Consider the following 17,470-nt stretch of genomic DNA (forward strand, 5'->3'; position numbering starts at 1 on the left):
AACTATTGACAGAAGCCTATGTCAATGGCTTTTTAAAATGTCTACACAGTATGAATTAATTATAATAAAAAAGTGGTAACTCTAAACGTTTGTAGATTTTTTATTAAATACAGAGTAAAACAAGAATTTAGGGAGAAATGGGGGGAGATTGTGAGCTGGTTTTAGTTTAGGCCTTATCCTAAAGTCTATTGAACTTCTCTGTGACTTTCTGTGTCCCATCAGATTCAATTGATTTTGATGTAGCAAGGATCAATCCTTTGTCGCTTGATTGTATTATAGCCGTCTGTGTCTTTGAAAACAATTACAGAGCTATCTATCAATCTAGCTGCACCAGTAAAAATGACCTCGTATAATTATAACTAATAAAAAAAATAGTTTATGCACATTGATTATGGCTATCTTACCAAGAGGCTATAGTTTATTAAATAACCTCATGAACAAGATGAATTGCAAGTGTAATGAGGTGGATCTGTATTAGTATATGATATTATCAATCAAAAATACAACTGTCCAGGTATCCTGTGCTTAGGCAGGCACAGAACAGAAAAGTATGCTGGGCTGGCCTCCTTGTTGTCTTTGACATGTACCTTTTCTCAGTCTAAAAAATCAGGGCTATTTAATCTACAGAAATTTAGAAGCAGATTCAGACACACATAGGGTTGTAACATTGTGGTGGTTTGAAAAACCTTTTCTCGGATGTAGTAATGGTTTGTCCCACTGATAACACTGGACCAATCAATAGTCCACATGTGCCCTTACGGAAATTACATACCCACAGAAATGGAAGACAAGGTGGTGAAGATAGTTTAGAAGGTAGGTAGCCATGATCTGAGCCATGAGGAGGCAGGGGGCCAGTGAGCCCCTCTGGGGGCCAAGGGCCAAGGGCCCCCAGCCAAGGCTACGGGAGACCTGGTATAGTGTCAAAGCTGGACCGGGTCCCGTAATCAAGAGCTAGAAAAGTTTCCTTACTGTCAGCAGCAGCAGAAGACATTGAAAAACAGCAACAGAACAGTCCTGAACAGAGACAGTGATGGCTAAAAGCCAAAAAGATAGCCAGTAGGAGCGAGATAACGTGAAGCCGGCTGAAAGACACAGAGATGTTCCTGCAGGAGGGAGAGCTGGCAACAAAACAGAGGTAAACTCAATAGAGCTGGTTTGGGGTAAGACTATTATTTTCCCAAGACCAGAGACTCTCTGAAGAGGAGGAGTGGACTTCCAAACCCTTAGGGAGTCCTGAAATGCAGCAGCAGCTAGAGAGAGGGAGAAAGGAGCTGAAAAAACTCCTGAGTTTTTTCTGAGCCAGGACGGAATGTGGAGGAGGTGGCCGTGCCCTCTGCTGCTGCTGCTGCTGCTGTTTCTATCACGCTGGTGAGCTGAGACAGAGCAAAAGAGCTTTGGTAAGACTGAACTGAAAGCTACCTTCAATGTTCTAACCCAAGAGGAGTGAAGATCTACAAGGAAATCCCCTGAAGGCTAGGGCTCAGGGTTGAAGTTTCCACAAAGTAAGAATAAAAATCCTGACTGCCATACATAAATCTGCTGTCTTGGGAAAAATGAAGGACACTAACCAGTGCCACAAAAAACTGAAATGAAGGAACTGTGGCCTGAGAGGTGAAAAAGATATCAAGTCCATACCATCGCTAAACCCTCTCATAGGGGCAAACTGTCGGAGGGGGGGCTTGAACTTAAAAGTTAGATTCTTGGGAGTTTCAAACCACCGCAAACCACCACAAACACGCCTTCTGTTTATTATAGTGCAGTCTGTTCTCTTGCCAAATGAGGAGTCCTCTCATGTTGTTTGCCAAAATTAATGGGCATAGATAGTGCATGAGATGCCAGACTACAGATTTGATCTAACTAGGGAATTCTCAACTAACTAATTTTAGCCATTTTTGATACCTTGTTCTGCTTAAGTGTTGCCAGTTGGAATGAGACAGTATTTGGATATAGAGGGCAAACTAATGAATATATTAAACAGGTTTTAGATGTGTGAGAAATTATTTCTCAGTGATATGTGAAATCCATTAAAATAGATATAGAATCAGAATATGCTGAGTTGGAAAGGACTCACAAGGATCATTGAAGTCCAACTCCTGGCCCTGCAAAGGACATCCCAAGAGTCACACCATGTGCCCGAGAGCATTGCCCAGTTTTTGAACTCTGTCGGGCTTGGTGCTGTGACCTCTTCCCTGGGGAGCCTCTTCCACCAGGCTCAACCACCCAACCACCCTTTGAGTAATGAACCTTTGAGTAATGAACCTTTTCCTAATATCCATCCTAAATCTTCACTGACACAACTGCACGCCACTTGCTTGATTCATACATTAACATATTATTAAATTACGTATTTCTTCATGAAAGTCAAACATGTCCATGTCTTTCAATGCAATATTGTTTTGCTGCAATGTACAACAGTCTGTTATCCCTGTTTCGACTGATTTCACTCTTTTTTTCTTAGCTTTTCCTCTGACAGGCTATCTTAGGATAACCTTTATGTTAAAAGTCATTGTCTGCTGAATTGTATTTCCATTGAAAATAACTGGAGCACAGAACTACTGCCCCAGTGTAAACATTTTGCCCAATGGATACCAAAACTTAGAGAAGGAGGTCTAAATTTTCTGAATTTTCACATTTGTGAACTAAATTAATTTTTGTGGAGTATATTCATCTGTAAAACATTGTTTGGCATGCCTACCCCTTGATTTAGAAAGAATCTGTTTTCCTTGTGTTTAACTTAAAAGCCATCTATTCTCTTATTTGTTTTTATTTTCATGTGTTTGTATCTTTGGTTTCCAGGATTTGATCTTTATAGAAAAACAGCCGCCATTAATGAAACTGCCATTAGGCAGACTACAGAACTTTAAATTCTACTTTTTTAAAGCTTCTATTAAATAAAACTGGAATTCAGAATGGAACTAGCTGTTAGTGGGTGCTCACTCAGATGCGAGAAATGAAAAAAACCTTCCCAAATGATAAAATAAATCATCACATGAAAGTACAACAAGTGAAATACTCAATGCATTAGCAGCTTAAGATTCATGCAGCCATGATGCATGTATAAGTTATAACAGTTATGACAGTTATGTAACTTTCATAGGCTGTATAAATCTTCCTGTACATGCTCCATTTGGGTTTTATTAGGCCAGCGTACTTTGCATGGACGCTATTTTAGGTGTGGAACCTCATTGTTTTTAACAATTGCATATCAGGACTGCTTATCATAGCAGGTACTTTACATTTATACTAGAAATGTCAAAATTTTCTTCCCTGACTTCAGAGATTCTCAGGATTTTTGAATGTCTGTTCCAGCTATCATCTCATGGAGGTTTGTTGAAGTGATATGTTAAGATTTCAGTATAACACCAAAATTCACTGCGGACATTTGGGGATTTGCAGTTCAGGAATAAAATCAGAACAGATATGTGATGACTTCTATTTCTCTTGTTTTGTTTAAATTTATTTTTTCCTTAGGAAACCAAATGTTACTTTTCACAACTAGTACGTGATAAGGTTCACACTGCTGTGTGACTTCACACTTCGTTTTCTCTTCACTACTCTCCTGATGAGGGATTATTTTTGACTGATTAAATAGAAAAAAAGTTTCACATTTTTGCCTTTTTGATCTGAAAATTATCTCACTCTTAAATAATTTCACCGTTAAGTAATGGCTTTAATTTCAGTCATGAACTGCTTCTCATTTTGGTTAGATACACAAACTGCAATTTTGGACCCTGTAATAAGTGCCTAAATTCTTTACTACAGGCACTCCCGAGTATCTACTCTTGATCCCATGCTTTTGGCACATATCTATTTTTGCTTAGCTTCATTTACTTTGTGAAACTTCACACTTTCAAGGCAGGGAAACACTACTTCTAAAAGATTTTTTCTTCCTCAAAATTATGTGTCGTCTGGTATCAAGAAAAAAAAGCCAGTCATATTTAAAAAATAAGAGCTAAAATTTTCTGTAATGTCAAATATTCACTCCATGATTGAATCTGAATAATTTTATTCAAACTTTAATTTTCTTTATTGCAAATGAGTTTTTCTGTTTGCCCATACTTGCTGTTAACCTGAACCAGTGCATTGCAATGGAAATACTGCAACCTATACCGGAAAAGACGGTTGAATACTTGACATGACCAGCATGTCAAGGGTGCTGATTGTCCCTCTCTACCCTGCTCTCATGAGATCTCACCTGGAGTATGGCATCCAGCTCTGGGATTCTCAGCGAAAGAAAGACATGGACCTGAAAGAGCAGGTCCAGAGGAGGGACATTAAAAAGACCAGAGGGCTGGAGCACCTCTTTGATCAAGACAAACTGAAGGAGTTGGGGTTGTTCATCCTGGAGGAGAGAAAGCTCCAGGGAAACCTTAGAGCAGCCTTCCAGTACCTAAAGGGGGCTTGTAAAAAAAGATGGAGAGTGGCATATTATAAGGGCATGTAGTGATAAGAAAAAGGGTAATGGTTTTAAACTAAAAGCAAGTAGATTTATATTCAATCTTAGGGGGAAATTCTTTACGCAGAGAGTGGTGGAACACTGGAACAAGTTGCCCATACAATTGTGGATGTTGTGGATGTATCGTCCCTGGAAGTTGGATGGAACTCTGAGCAACCTGGTCTAGTAGAAGATGTCCCTTCACATGGCGGGGTAGTTGGAAGTAGATGATTTTTAAGGTCTCTTCTAACCCAAACCATTCTATGATTCAATAGCATTTGACATATTACAGTGATAGAAAGCACAGTTACATGGATATGAACTCCAAAACCATGAGGAAACTAGAAAAGGCAATCATGGACTATTGTGATCCTGGCATAGTATACACCTTGAAAAACACTAATCTAGTTCTAAATAAAGTGTATAATCCTGCACTATCCTATTAGAGTAACTGAAGTATACCTATCAGAAAAACAAAGCAAAGAAAAACAAAACAAAACCACGAACAAAAAACACCCCCTTTTCTACTGATGAAAGCTCTTTTGCCTTAGTAATTAAGACAGTTCTTTATTTAAAATCGATGCTTCTAAGTAGATATTCCAGAATGCTGCATTCTACAGTCAACACAAAACTTATCTGAATGATTCAAAGGTAAGCATGTCTGTAAATCTCGTGAGGAAATTGGCCATAGGCAGATATTTTAGCTTTGAAAATGCTGTAAGAAAGGGGTCTCTTGAAACTTTTTGGATGTTGTGGTGGTTTGGACCTTGGTTTTTCCCCCAGAGGCTGAAAAGTGGTAGACCCCAAGGGGTGGAAACCCCTGGAAGTAATGTAAACATATCACAAGCTCACCGGAAGAGATGAGTTGTAGTTTTGGTTGTTGTTGGAGAGGTGACCATGTTGTGAGCCACGAGGAAGGGGCTCTGAGCCCCTCGGGGCCTCTGGCCCCCTCCCAGCCCCCGGCTGGGGGGATTGCAGAGACTTGGAACAGTCTTGGACTAGGCTAAGTGTCTGTAGTTATGCCGGGAGATGTTTTTCTCCATGGGCGAAGAGCAGCAGCCGGCACTGACCAGAGAAACAGTGGCACAGAGCCAGGACAGATAAGACCTGAAACGGAGAAGCAACAGAGACATGCAGCATCGCAGAAAGGACTCCTGGAACGGGAGAGAGAGAGAGCATGCAGCAGAGCTACAGAGTTTGGGGTAAGACTGATACCAGACCCCAAAACTCCCTTGAGACTCCTCTTAGAGAAGAGGGACATGGACTCCTATTTTGGAGAGTAGTTTTGGACATGCAGCACCGGAGAGAGAGGAGCTAAGAAGCTCAAAGATGTCCCAGAGCTGGACCGGGATGGCCAGATGGAATGCAGAGGGGGTGACCTTGGCTCCCCCCTCGCACTGTTGCCACGGTGGCAGCCTGAGAACAGGGCACAGAGGCCCTGCAGGAGCTTGAGTCTCCTGGAGATACCAGACCGTCACGAAGACCCCCTGCGTCTCGTGATATGACCGTGGTGAAAAGACCTTGTCTGGGGTGACAAAGCCCACAGAAGACCCCTTTGCCTGCGTCAAGGGGGCCGAGGGAGCTTGGATACCTCCCTCGTGAATGCTGGCAGAAAGCCAGCCACAGCTGCTGCATGCATGAGAAGAAGAAACCTGCTGCCTTAGAAGATGCTGCTTAAGGACTGGAAGGGATCTGTCCTTTTTTCCCTCCTGGACTTTTATTTGGAGGGGAGAAGAGATCGGGTCCATTGTAAATACTATATGTCATGGTAGAGATATTGTGATCGTGTGTATAATGTATTGTAGTATTTATTTGTACAGTCATTGTAATATATTCCCTTTCCCCATTTGGAGTCTGGTGTGTTTTGTCTGGAAAAACCCATCTCACGTTAGGTTGAGATGTGGGAGGGGGCTTAGACTAGGGGATTGGATTTTGGGGCTATCTCAAACCATGACAGATATGTATCCTTCCCACAAATCCAAAGAACGGTGGAATTTCATGAAGTATTTCTGCATATGAAATTAAGTTTTAAGGCCTGGATGAAGTTGGAGAACAAGTATTAAAAATTTTTATCAATAAAAATTGGTAAATAGAAGAGATTACCTCATGTAAATTTGTAGTTTAAAGTTTTAGCTGAATGTAGATATTTGCCTAGGCAAGGCAGTTAATGTATTGCAGAACTGGAAGTAAATCAATTTAACTGAAGACTATCAAATACACAGCAATATATTAAGTAAGTGAATGTCATTTTAAAAGCTGTGATTTATTCACAGATTTATGGCATGAAAAATGTAATACAGGACAGCTAGCAGCACAAGACAATTTACAGGAGTCTTCAGGTGTTGCAGAGCAATTATTATGTTCTTTATCCAGAGCCTGTAAAATGCTCCTTTGACAAAATGGTAAAGATCTGAACATTTTGTCATTGTAGGTGTCATACACATCAAACTAAAGGAAGATTCACAGTGCCCAGGGATAATAAATAAAACGCATTTTCAAACAAAAATTTTCAGACAATTATAACATTCATAAATCCCAGGCATTTTTTTCTGCATGTCTATAAACCAAAGAACCTCAATCTCAGTGGGGATCACAGTGTAATGCTGGCTTTTCAGGATGATGTACTATCAAACTTCATAATTGTATGTGATGTCACAAAGATGTTTATGTTGCAGATGGAAATGGGATGAAACTTGAAGGCTTTCCATGACTAACTTTGTGATGAATTCTTCAAAATCATGAAGTTAATGCCAGGGGAATTAAATTAATTGTGAAACAACAGAAGCAACAACAACAGCAACCCCCAAACCACTTTTTCTAAGGGGATAAAAGGATAGAAGAGGGAGATAAGTGTACCAGTGCTAGATAGAAGTAGCCTAGAAAGTCGCTGAAGCATATCAAAATGATGAAATTAAACATCTGGAGAGTCAGTCAGTAACTTCAGAGAGGTTGCTGTAGTGAACCACATCAGGACCACCTGTCAATTAGTAAAAGATCTCAGAGGAAATGAAAGAGAGAATTCATAAGTTAAAAGAAAAGTGATAAGAGAAAAGTAACCTCACATTATGATTTATTCAAATAAGGAGAATGTCTTTTGCAATAGATTAAGAAGCACACTCCCCAAATCCCAGGAAATAACTGTCAAAATCAAGCCTATTTCCTTAACATCTTCAAAGCAGCAATCACATAAAAAATGAGTGGGATGGCAGAATGCATCAACAAACCAGGTGTATAAAAAATAGTTTGTGTAGGTTGAGGTGTTACAGTAAAGAAGTTTTCAGGACTGAAACTTGCAGGTCGCTGTGTTACTTCTCAGAACAGGCAATCTCTCACTGCTGGTGAGTTGTTAAAGCAAGGATCTGCTATTAATAGTTGCAAGGCTTTAGAATGAAATTCTTTTGAAGTTACTTTATGCATATTTTGATGTAAAGGAAGAAAGATAACATAAAAATGAGGAAGTGTATGAAGCACTTACTTGCATTCTTTGCACTGAGATGGATAACCTAAGGTCAGTATAGCTTTCATATACTTTCAGCTAAGCATATTACTTTGAGACTGTATAACATATTCAACACGGTGTTTAAAGAGACACAATTTTTTTTCTAGATGCCTTATATAATTTTAAATATCTTCTCCCTATATAATCCTTTTAATTTAAAATCATATATCGTATTTATTGCCATATGGATGTTAGTTTCACCGGCTTATTGATCTTGTCAGATAATGTACCACCCACAACATTTTTCATTTAAAATTTTTAATAACCAGACGTATGTTTATACAGATATGTTTGCAATGTAGAATTCAGCTACTTGTAATGAGTGGAAGTTCTGATCTGGTTTTCAATCTGGTTTTCTTTAAACATTCCTCCAGATTATTTATGGAGAATATTGTACTGTCCTTATTCAACAAATTAATAATTGGAGTTTAACACACTGAGGGGTTAGCACACTCAGCTGAGAAGAGATAAAATCAGCTTAACAAAACTAGAAAGCATTTAAGCATGCTTTGTTCCAGGTTTAGAAAATCAGACCTCTTTCCTGATATTTTTAGCCTAAGTTCATACTCTTGCTTAAACTCGTAGTCCAGTCATAGCATTGCTTTAACCTTATCTTAGAAAGAGAAAAACAACAACAAAACCTTTATCTCTTTGTCATCTTTGCTACTAGCCAGTCAATTAGATCATATCCTTTTCAAAAGACATCTGTGTACTACCCTTAGCATCCATCCAACTATTTACCAGGCTCTGATGAGAACATGGTGTGATTTCTGCATATCATGGCGAGGCTTCGCGAACGAAGATTTGGGAAGACTCTATCCACATTTGATACAGGCACGCTGGTGGCTTATGAGGCCAATACGTGACAGACGTATCCGATTGCAGATTTCTGCATAATGAACAAAGTTAAACGCAACATACTAATGTGCTAAATTCAGGTCTCCTTAGGTAAATAACTAACTGTATAGAAAGGAGAGAAGTTAAACTGTAATTTGCTAAACCTGAACTTTCCATCCTGCATGCTGTAAAGCATAGAATTCACTGCTAAGTGAATTCCCAGTCCTAAATATTGATGTGTTTAATCTATTCAGCGTATTTTGGTTTTCTATTGTTGCTGCTACTATGAATGTATTTCACACATTTGCCCTGTGTCTCTCTCTTCCCTGTGATATTATGTATCAGATATTGGGACTGCTCTGAGGAGGAATACTGAGAATCCATCTACCACAAAGTAAATACCTTGTCCATGGAAAAGATTGGCATGGCCAGTTTTGTAAAGAAGTGTTGAAAACTTCAGCACAACAGCTAATAAAGCTGACTTTATATTCAGGGTACTTGTGTTAAAGGGTATGTTTGTTTGCAGGAAAGAATCAATACGTTTACTTTGACTTTCCCTATACATGCTAGTACAGTGTACTATTAGATCCAAAAATATTTTTCAAGACTTCTAAATTAATACTACCTTGCCAGATGAAATGTATGTTTGTATGGATCTAGAGGAGTTGTAGCTGGAAAGAAGAAATCTTGGTTTCCTCATTAGATGGTGGAACAGTTCTTATAGGTCTGCTTTTTATACCAATTTTTGCTGGCTATATCTATATCAAACAGTGAAAATTTATTGTATTTATTTTAAAATACATGTAAACATCTCAGGAATGGATTTCCTTTAAGCTTAAATTAATTTTATTTAATTAAACTTTACTGCACTGGGTTTTTTTAAGGTCACCATGTTTCAAGTTTCAGGATCTAAAATCCCCACTATATCAAATTTTTTTCGGACATTCTGTCCTCAAGAATGCTTGAAAAAAAAACCCATTTTTTTTTCTATTACTAGAAGATAGTACAAATAGAAAGAGCACAGAAAATTGACAGAATTCAATTTGCTTTTGATTGTGTAATGCATTTGTCATTATTTTATTAACTCTGATATTACACAAGAAATATCAGTAATCCAATTGTGTCTCAAGTTTAGCTCCCTTAATGGGTTTCTTGACAAGTATGAGCTCATACCGTCAACTTATATTCACTCTTCCTATGCAGTTACTCTCAGTATTATGTGGATTAGATACTGCAATGGCTCATTGCTCTTGCTCTCCCAGAGAGCACTTCAATGGATTTCTATTTTCTACTTAATAAATGTGCTGTAGACTTCTGGTAGGAGTCCTAGAAATGACTTCTACTTTTGGAGAGGTCCAGAGGCATGTCAAACAAACCTCATCACATTTCTGCCCAATTTCAGTGTAAGGGAGAAACCCAAAGAAGTTCCATGCTAGTACAATGGATCTAACAATGTGGTTTTGAGAGTGGGCTGATTGCTCTGAAAAATCAAATTCAAGAATCTAAATGAACAGCACTTAACATCTTGATGTCTAGCACTTTATTTCTTTATTGGATGTTTTTATCCAATACCAGGTCCATGTGGTTCCAAATACTTTTTCTGCAAATAATACTAAATCATGCTGACTCTTCACAATTAAGGGGATGTGCAGGTTTCTCTCACTACATTTCCTGTCTTTACTTCCACACTCCTGGAATGGAGCTGAAAGTTAATATTTTATGTAGGTATGTGTTTCTGCTCATTTTGACTGCCAGAAGGCAACCAAAAAAGAATATCTTGTACTTTTATTGAAGAATCTGGAATAACTGGGATATGCTGCTCCACAGCCTATTAGCTCTCCCTCCTTCCTCAAAACATTAGATATTACACCCATATTAGAGTTCAATGGCAGTAACTTCTTTGTTGGCTCTTCTGTCAGTCAGGTTTCTTTTCATGAAGAAATTTTCTTCCTTAATAAAGGACTGTGGATTTTAAGTGAAACACAATACAGTAGGCTTCTTAAAACTTCAAGGAATTTCATTTGCTATTGTTTTGATATCTTTACCTCTGTCACCTAAAGGGTATTGTTCTTTCACAAAAAACACAGACTTTAATTTTTTCCTTTTTTTTTTTCAGCCAGTAATGTACCACCTAATATCTCATTCTCTTTCCAGTAATGGTCTGATAGAAAAGGACAATTTTCTTTTGAGATAAAATTTTCTCTAAACAACCATTTTTTCCTTAAATTTGTGAACTCAGAGTCTATTGCTTTTTAGATGATCTTTTCCAGTTCTTTCTTCCACGTACAATTGGAATCAGAAGTACTAATATACTAAGCAGATATTGAGTAGGGGATTAACTTAATGTCATTTTGAAGAATTCAATCTTTCTGTCCACCTAAATTTTGTTTTGGGAGTGAAAATTATCTTATTTAGGAGCTGAAAAGATTATGAAATTTTGATTAATAACAGCACACAACAGCAAATTCTGTACAGTGAGTGTTCACAACAGCACTTGTAATAATTAGTTGCAAAAAATCTTGCTATATACTATCATGTGTATTCATAGCAACAGTTTCTTGAACATTATACCTCAAGGAAGGGACCTGTGCATTTACATAGTGCATTTACAACAAAATCTGGATTATGACTGTGGAGTCAAAAACTATCACATTATAAGTAACAGATAGATAGGTTTTTGCTTTACATATTTGTGGATAATTTGCAAGTGGAAGAAATGGCTGACCCTTTTGACTCAGTCTGAAGTGTGCAGTCTACTAGTAATATAAATAGGACAAAGTTTATTGGTGTGACGTTCAAGATAATCTATGGACTAATATGATTTTTCTCTCTAAGCTGAGAACCACTGGAAACGACAGATGAGGAGAAAGCCCTAGCTATATTATGCAGTAACACAGTGACTCGGTATTATGATAAAGGAGAGAGCAACCTCAACTCAAGGAAATTTCGAATGATGTCCCTGTAAGAGAGAGGTTTTTGTACAAGACCTTGCTGGAACTTCCTTCATAATGATGAGAAATTGAAAAGGAGTGATAAAGAGGTATATGAATAACACAGGCAACAGGAAATTTTTGCTTCTTTGGAGAAATTAAACCTCATAAAGTGTCTATAAAAATTATAAATAATAGAATAATGTGATGGGAAAATTAAGAATTCTCCTAGAATAATGACAAAGGGGGCAAACTGAATAAATTCAGACTGGAATGAAGCTGATATGAATCTCTGAAAAAAAAATCGTGTATTGAAATAGTGAGGAGGAAATGTTTGTTTTAAAGATTATGCTGACAACATTAAAAGCATTATTGCATAATAAAAATTACAGCCTACAGTCATCCTTTACCATTTTACTTTTATGTTGGTAGGTGCATATGTGTTAACCTACAAACTTCAGAAAACAGTTACTTGGCTGTAATTTATTAAGCTTTACAGTTGTTTGGGTTTAGTTTTGGTTTTCCTGGCACTCACCTTGCCATGAAGAGAAATAGCATATATTATGAATTCATTGCTATTTTTAAAATTTCCACATTGACCGAAAGTTATTTCTAAAGGCAATGCAACCTCATCTACACTGGGTTATAAAGATCTGCTGTAATGAACAAGAGCAGCACAAGACTTTTGACTTTATTATGTCATGGGTTTATTCATTTAAGGCAGGAGAAGTGATTTTAAATTGTTTGAACAAGGTCCAATGCTGAGTATCTTTATGTCAGCTGTTATAAATTACACTAATGACAGAACTGACAGTTTCTCAAATACGTTTTTTTCTTTTGGGATGAAGTATTTTATTGTAATTGGGAGCTACTTGTTTTTTGTGCACTTGATGCCACTGATTTTCTGTTGCCAGCTCTTGTTAGAAGAATGTCTGTGCATAGAAACTGAATAGATTTGAATATACTATATGGCACTGGACCCAAGGCTGAAATTGAACCTTATGTCATCTTGTGGAACTCTTGTCATAGAATCATTGAATGGCTTGGGTTGGAAGGGACCTTAAATATCACGTATTTTTTCTGGGTTTTGTTTTTGGTTTTGTTTTTTTGTTTGTTTGGTTTTGGTTTTGTTTTCTTTTATTACAGAATCATGTATTATGAGTTCTAATGTGGTCATCTTAAACAAGAAAAAACATTAATAAAAGGCAGTGAACATTTTTTTTTATTATTTCAAATACTCAGTTGTGTAGAGAGGTCCTGAGTGCTTGTGTGCCCTTAAAAGATTTTCCACATATGTATTCCTATGAAAGTGCTTGCATCTTTTCAAAATCAGGGATCTAGGCAATTTTCTCAGGTCAAAACATATCATGCACCTAATTTAAAACCTAAAATTGAGCTGCAGTTCCCACCTTGATCTTGCAATAGCTTTGGTGCAGACCCAATCAAAGAACTAGTGAAATTATTAGGAGTCTTTCTTCTTTCTTTGATAGGGCTTGGATTAAACTGCTGATGTTTACAAGTACCTATTATTCTGCAGTGTTCCCATAAACCTTTGTTTCAAATCAACCAAAAATCACACTGCCACATCAGAAACTTGATAAAAATTCTTTAGATACACAACTTCTTTTGGATATATATTGCTTATGTCTGACCAGATCCATTTCTATTAATACTAACAAAATTTAAAGGGAAAAGAAAATGAGTAGAGGGAAAAATATTTGTTAAAAAATGATCAGTCAAGGGATGCTGAACTTGCCCAGGTGTTCAGAAAGTCCTTCTTTATATATGGCTACAGTCTGATGAGAAGATATTTTGAATCTTGGAGATATAAAACAATGAATATAAGAAAAGAATTTGGGGTGTTCCTCTTAAGAAATTTTTTTTACATCTCTGATCCTAACTTTATGATGACTATGCCAACAATATTATACTTATATTTTTACTGGTAAAAATATGAATATTTTATATTCTTCCTTTTTTTTTCTTTACTCCGTGTCTTGTATGACCTTCCTACGATCCAGGAGTCTTTCTGAGGTAAGTAGGAAGCCAAATTTCAAAGTTGAGTGAAGATGAGGAAGAGATTAATTGCTTAAGTTATTGCTTGTATGAAACTTACTGTATTCAAAACCTCACAGTTTTAATTTTAGCATAAAAGTAGACTTCCAGCAAATTCGATCTTCTGTTTTAGAGTATGATATATGTATTTGAAATCCACATCTCAGTTGTCTCAGCTACCTGAAAGACTGTGTCACAGTGTTAAGGGAACTAGGTACATGATTCAATGATATTGAAGCTCAATTTTTTTTTTATAGATTGTCTTAAATCTCACCTGAACATGTTTTTTAGGGTAAACGAGACAAGTATTTTATTTGATAACAGGTACAACACAACACCATCGGTTACATACTCTACATAGATCCAACACCTAAGAAAGAATGTTGTTTAAAAAATACTGTATGAACTGTATATACTGTATAAACTGGATATAAAATCAGGATTTCCCACTATCCACTTGTGCAGTGAACACTGGTTGAAAGTTGTGACATAGTTGCACTAGAAGCTGTGAAAAGATGTGAGGGTAAAGGAATGTGAAGCTAATCAGGACAGGGTATTAACTGTGTAAAAATGAAGACTCTTTTCTACTCCACAGTCCTTCTTTATGACCTAGAAGAGATTTGATCCTTGCCAAGTCTGAAATATGTAGCCGTTAAGGGAGGCAGGATACCTGTCTCAGCATGTTTATCTGCATGTCTCTATACACGCTGTACATATTCCCTGTGTATTATTTGAATAGAAATGACTATCAGTGAATAAAAAGACTGCTATTTTGAAGTAAAGAACCCTGGAAAACCTTGAATCCTACATGTCCTACATGTAGCTTTCAGTTAAGTGAAATATATTAGGAAAGAATTGAAACTAAAAATCTCTTTACCCTTTTTCCGTAAAAGAAAAAAGAAAATCCAAAACAAAAAGCCCAAACTTGTATTATAGAGATTTATCAGGAAATTGAGTTTTCAGATAAGAATAAAAAGACTGTTGACAGTCAAATGTCAAAATGCAGAAAATTTTGACAGTCAAATGTCAAAGCTGTTTGATGTTCTAAGCTGTTTAATGTTCCCAGGAACTAAAAGTCAATTACCAAAATATCTTTTGCACACTGACACATCCAAATGTAAGCAGAACAGAAGGAGACCTGCAAATTCTCAATCCAATGATTGAGAGTGGTGGTCCAATAACAAATGCGGTTTCTGAGAGAGAATTCTGTACCTTTTACAATGCATCATTTAATTAAGGAATGTCCCAAGCATTGCCTCCATAGCCATGTTAAAGCAGAGCAAACAAGTCACAGACTAAATAAATAAATAAATAAATAAATTAGGTTTTCAAAATCATATTGCTTCGTGTCTTAATTTGTCTCAATTTTTTTTCATGCTCTACCACTCTTTTTATTGAAAAAAATTACCTGCCTTTGGTTCTGAGACCCAACCATGACTTGAGTTGAAAGTCCAGAAGACTGTAGATTAAGTGAATTAAGACTTTAAAATGCTGACAAATACTATAACTTCATATGAACTAGGAATTCTGACTTTAGTTCAGACAAAGACAACAAATATCACGTTAATTAAACTATTGTGTGGTCTTCTTCTTGCTGAAGGCACTTTGCTGGATTCTTTGGGGCAGTCTTTTCCCAGTAATGTAAAAAATAATTTCAGAATCTATTTCTTTCATCATATTGTTCTCAATTCTCCAGAAATTAATTTTTGCTCTTGCTCAAAGTATTTTTTCTTAATATTAGCATTAGACAAGGTTGTATTTTATCTTCTCTTTCATTTGTTCTGCCTCCTGAACACATCTTTTTTTCAGAGACTCACGGACAGCATGATCAGTTATAATAAGAATTCTTTAGTCTTCTTTTTTACCTTTTTTTAATAGGTGAACATTTCACTTAAATTATTAGCATATTAATCAACTTTCAATAAATCTGAGACGTAGAAGAAGCCTACAGCAGGGCAGGCATGCTGCTCAGTATATGCTGGCTATGGAAAGGTGGTAGAGAGTCCCTGGATATTTTTCAGTCAAAAATATTTTTGCACAAGAAGGTTCTCAAATGACAACTGGTAAAAGATGAGGTGGGTCCTCTTGTATCCTACAAGCAACAAGGGAAAGAAAACAAAAAGGAAAAGACACTTCTAAGGTGTACCTCCCTGGAAACCACAGCCACCTTACATAGGTAAGCACTCACCTGGAATTTATGTACAATGATTCTCAAAATTGTGGAGCTGCAGATGTCTCTTCTCAGCTCGCTCAGATCTGCTTCTGGATAGATTTGCACGTGAAGATGAGCAGTACTTTTAGGGACACAACCAACCATCAAAACCTTTTCAATAATTTCTTCTTGTAATAATTGCTGCAGGAATTCACATATCTGTGGAATGTAAATCTCAGTCAGTTTATTCAAAAGACAATTTCTAAATCTAACCACTGTTTTTTATTTTTATACGAAGACTTTCCAAATGCATGTTTCATGTTGTACTTCCAGTAACTATTTCAAAATTGCTCATGAAAAGAACTTGGACAAACCACGTACAAACCTTGTGTTAGGAAGCTGACCAGCAGTTTGTTTCAGCACCAAAGACAGAGAAGAAAACTGTGCATTAAACTACACATCCACAAATCCAGTAATTGGGCAGTTGCAACTTGAAATGCTTAGAACCAGCTGTATTTTACAGAAACTTGAACAACCCCACATGCTAAGACACTGTAGCAACATATTGTCTCTCTGTAGTTCTTTGCAGGCTGATTTATGGTCAGGAAATTTTGCTTCCTCTAGAGATCAGAGTACATCCTTTCTGAGGGTTTGTTGTTCAAAAAAAATGTGGGAAGGAAGAGAAAGCAATCAGGTACTTTGGCACCCTGCCAGAGTTTCTGCTGCCTTCCCACATGGGGGGGCTACCTGTCTTTCCTCATGGTCTCAAGATGTTATCTTTAAAAGATGAGATACCAAAGGCCTATTGACCAGAGACACATTTTCCAGGGCACACTTCTTACCTCTTAACAGGTCAGAATTAATTTTAGATTTTTTGTATGAATTTATCTGCAAGTGAGACATTTCCTAGACAGTTGAAAAAAGAGTCCATCCACGGGGATGGAATTAATTGAAAGAAACACTCAGGCAGTGTACTTAATCCAAGTAGGTAATCTCTATAAATTCTTTAGTGAGAAAAAAATCATAGTAGTGTATTCCACATGCAATACTCTACTCCTGAGATCTTAAAATACATAAGGGTAACCAATAGGAAACGGCACAGAAATAATCCTTTGGATAAAATGCAGGACTTTCTGCTGCATAGATTTTGCTTTTTTTTTCTCTTGTTGAACTAAGTGAATTAAAAATGACATTGAAGATGCTCTAGATGTGATTATGGCTCACCTTCTTTCAGACATTGTTTATACAACTACCATTACATACATTAATTTGGAGAAACTAATTTGCAATTTCTTACTTTCAGGATGACTTGCAGATTCAGTTATTATTGCTGTACGATACTTTCCATGAATCCATAGGAGAAAGAGTTCTATTACAGGAGATAGCAGGACTTGTTGATAGAGTTTTAAACTAGCTTGGAAGGGGCAAAGAGACAAACCCAGGCTCATCAGTGATGAGCAATTGGGTGGTGTGCCAGAGCTTGAACAAACAAGCACTAATGGGCTTCCTCAATCTGCCTCACAAGGTATTTGCTACAGTACCACCTGTGGTGGTTTGGGCTA

General features: G+C 37.0%; 1 long non-coding RNA gene across 1 annotated transcript; it reads right to left on the reverse strand.

Moving 5' to 3' along the window:
* Positions 1-13,795: 13,795 nt before the first annotated feature.
* Positions 13,796-17,464, reverse strand: LOC108498187. The gene is made up of 3 exons (XR_001875102.1): positions 17,206-17,464; positions 15,945-16,127; positions 13,796-15,848 (listed from the first exon to the last, which is right to left on the reverse strand). It is a non-coding gene; the product is annotated as an uncharacterized LOC108498187 (long non-coding RNA).
* Between the last annotated feature and the right edge of the window lie 6 nt (positions 17,465-17,470).

The sequence above is a fragment of the Lepidothrix coronata genome, unplaced genomic scaffold (genome assembly GCF_001604755.1).
Source record: "Lepidothrix coronata isolate B3197 unplaced genomic scaffold, Lepidothrix_coronata-1.0 Scaffold57, whole genome shotgun sequence".
In the NCBI taxonomy this organism is placed as follows: Eukaryota; Metazoa; Chordata; class Aves; order Passeriformes; family Pipridae; genus Lepidothrix; species Lepidothrix coronata.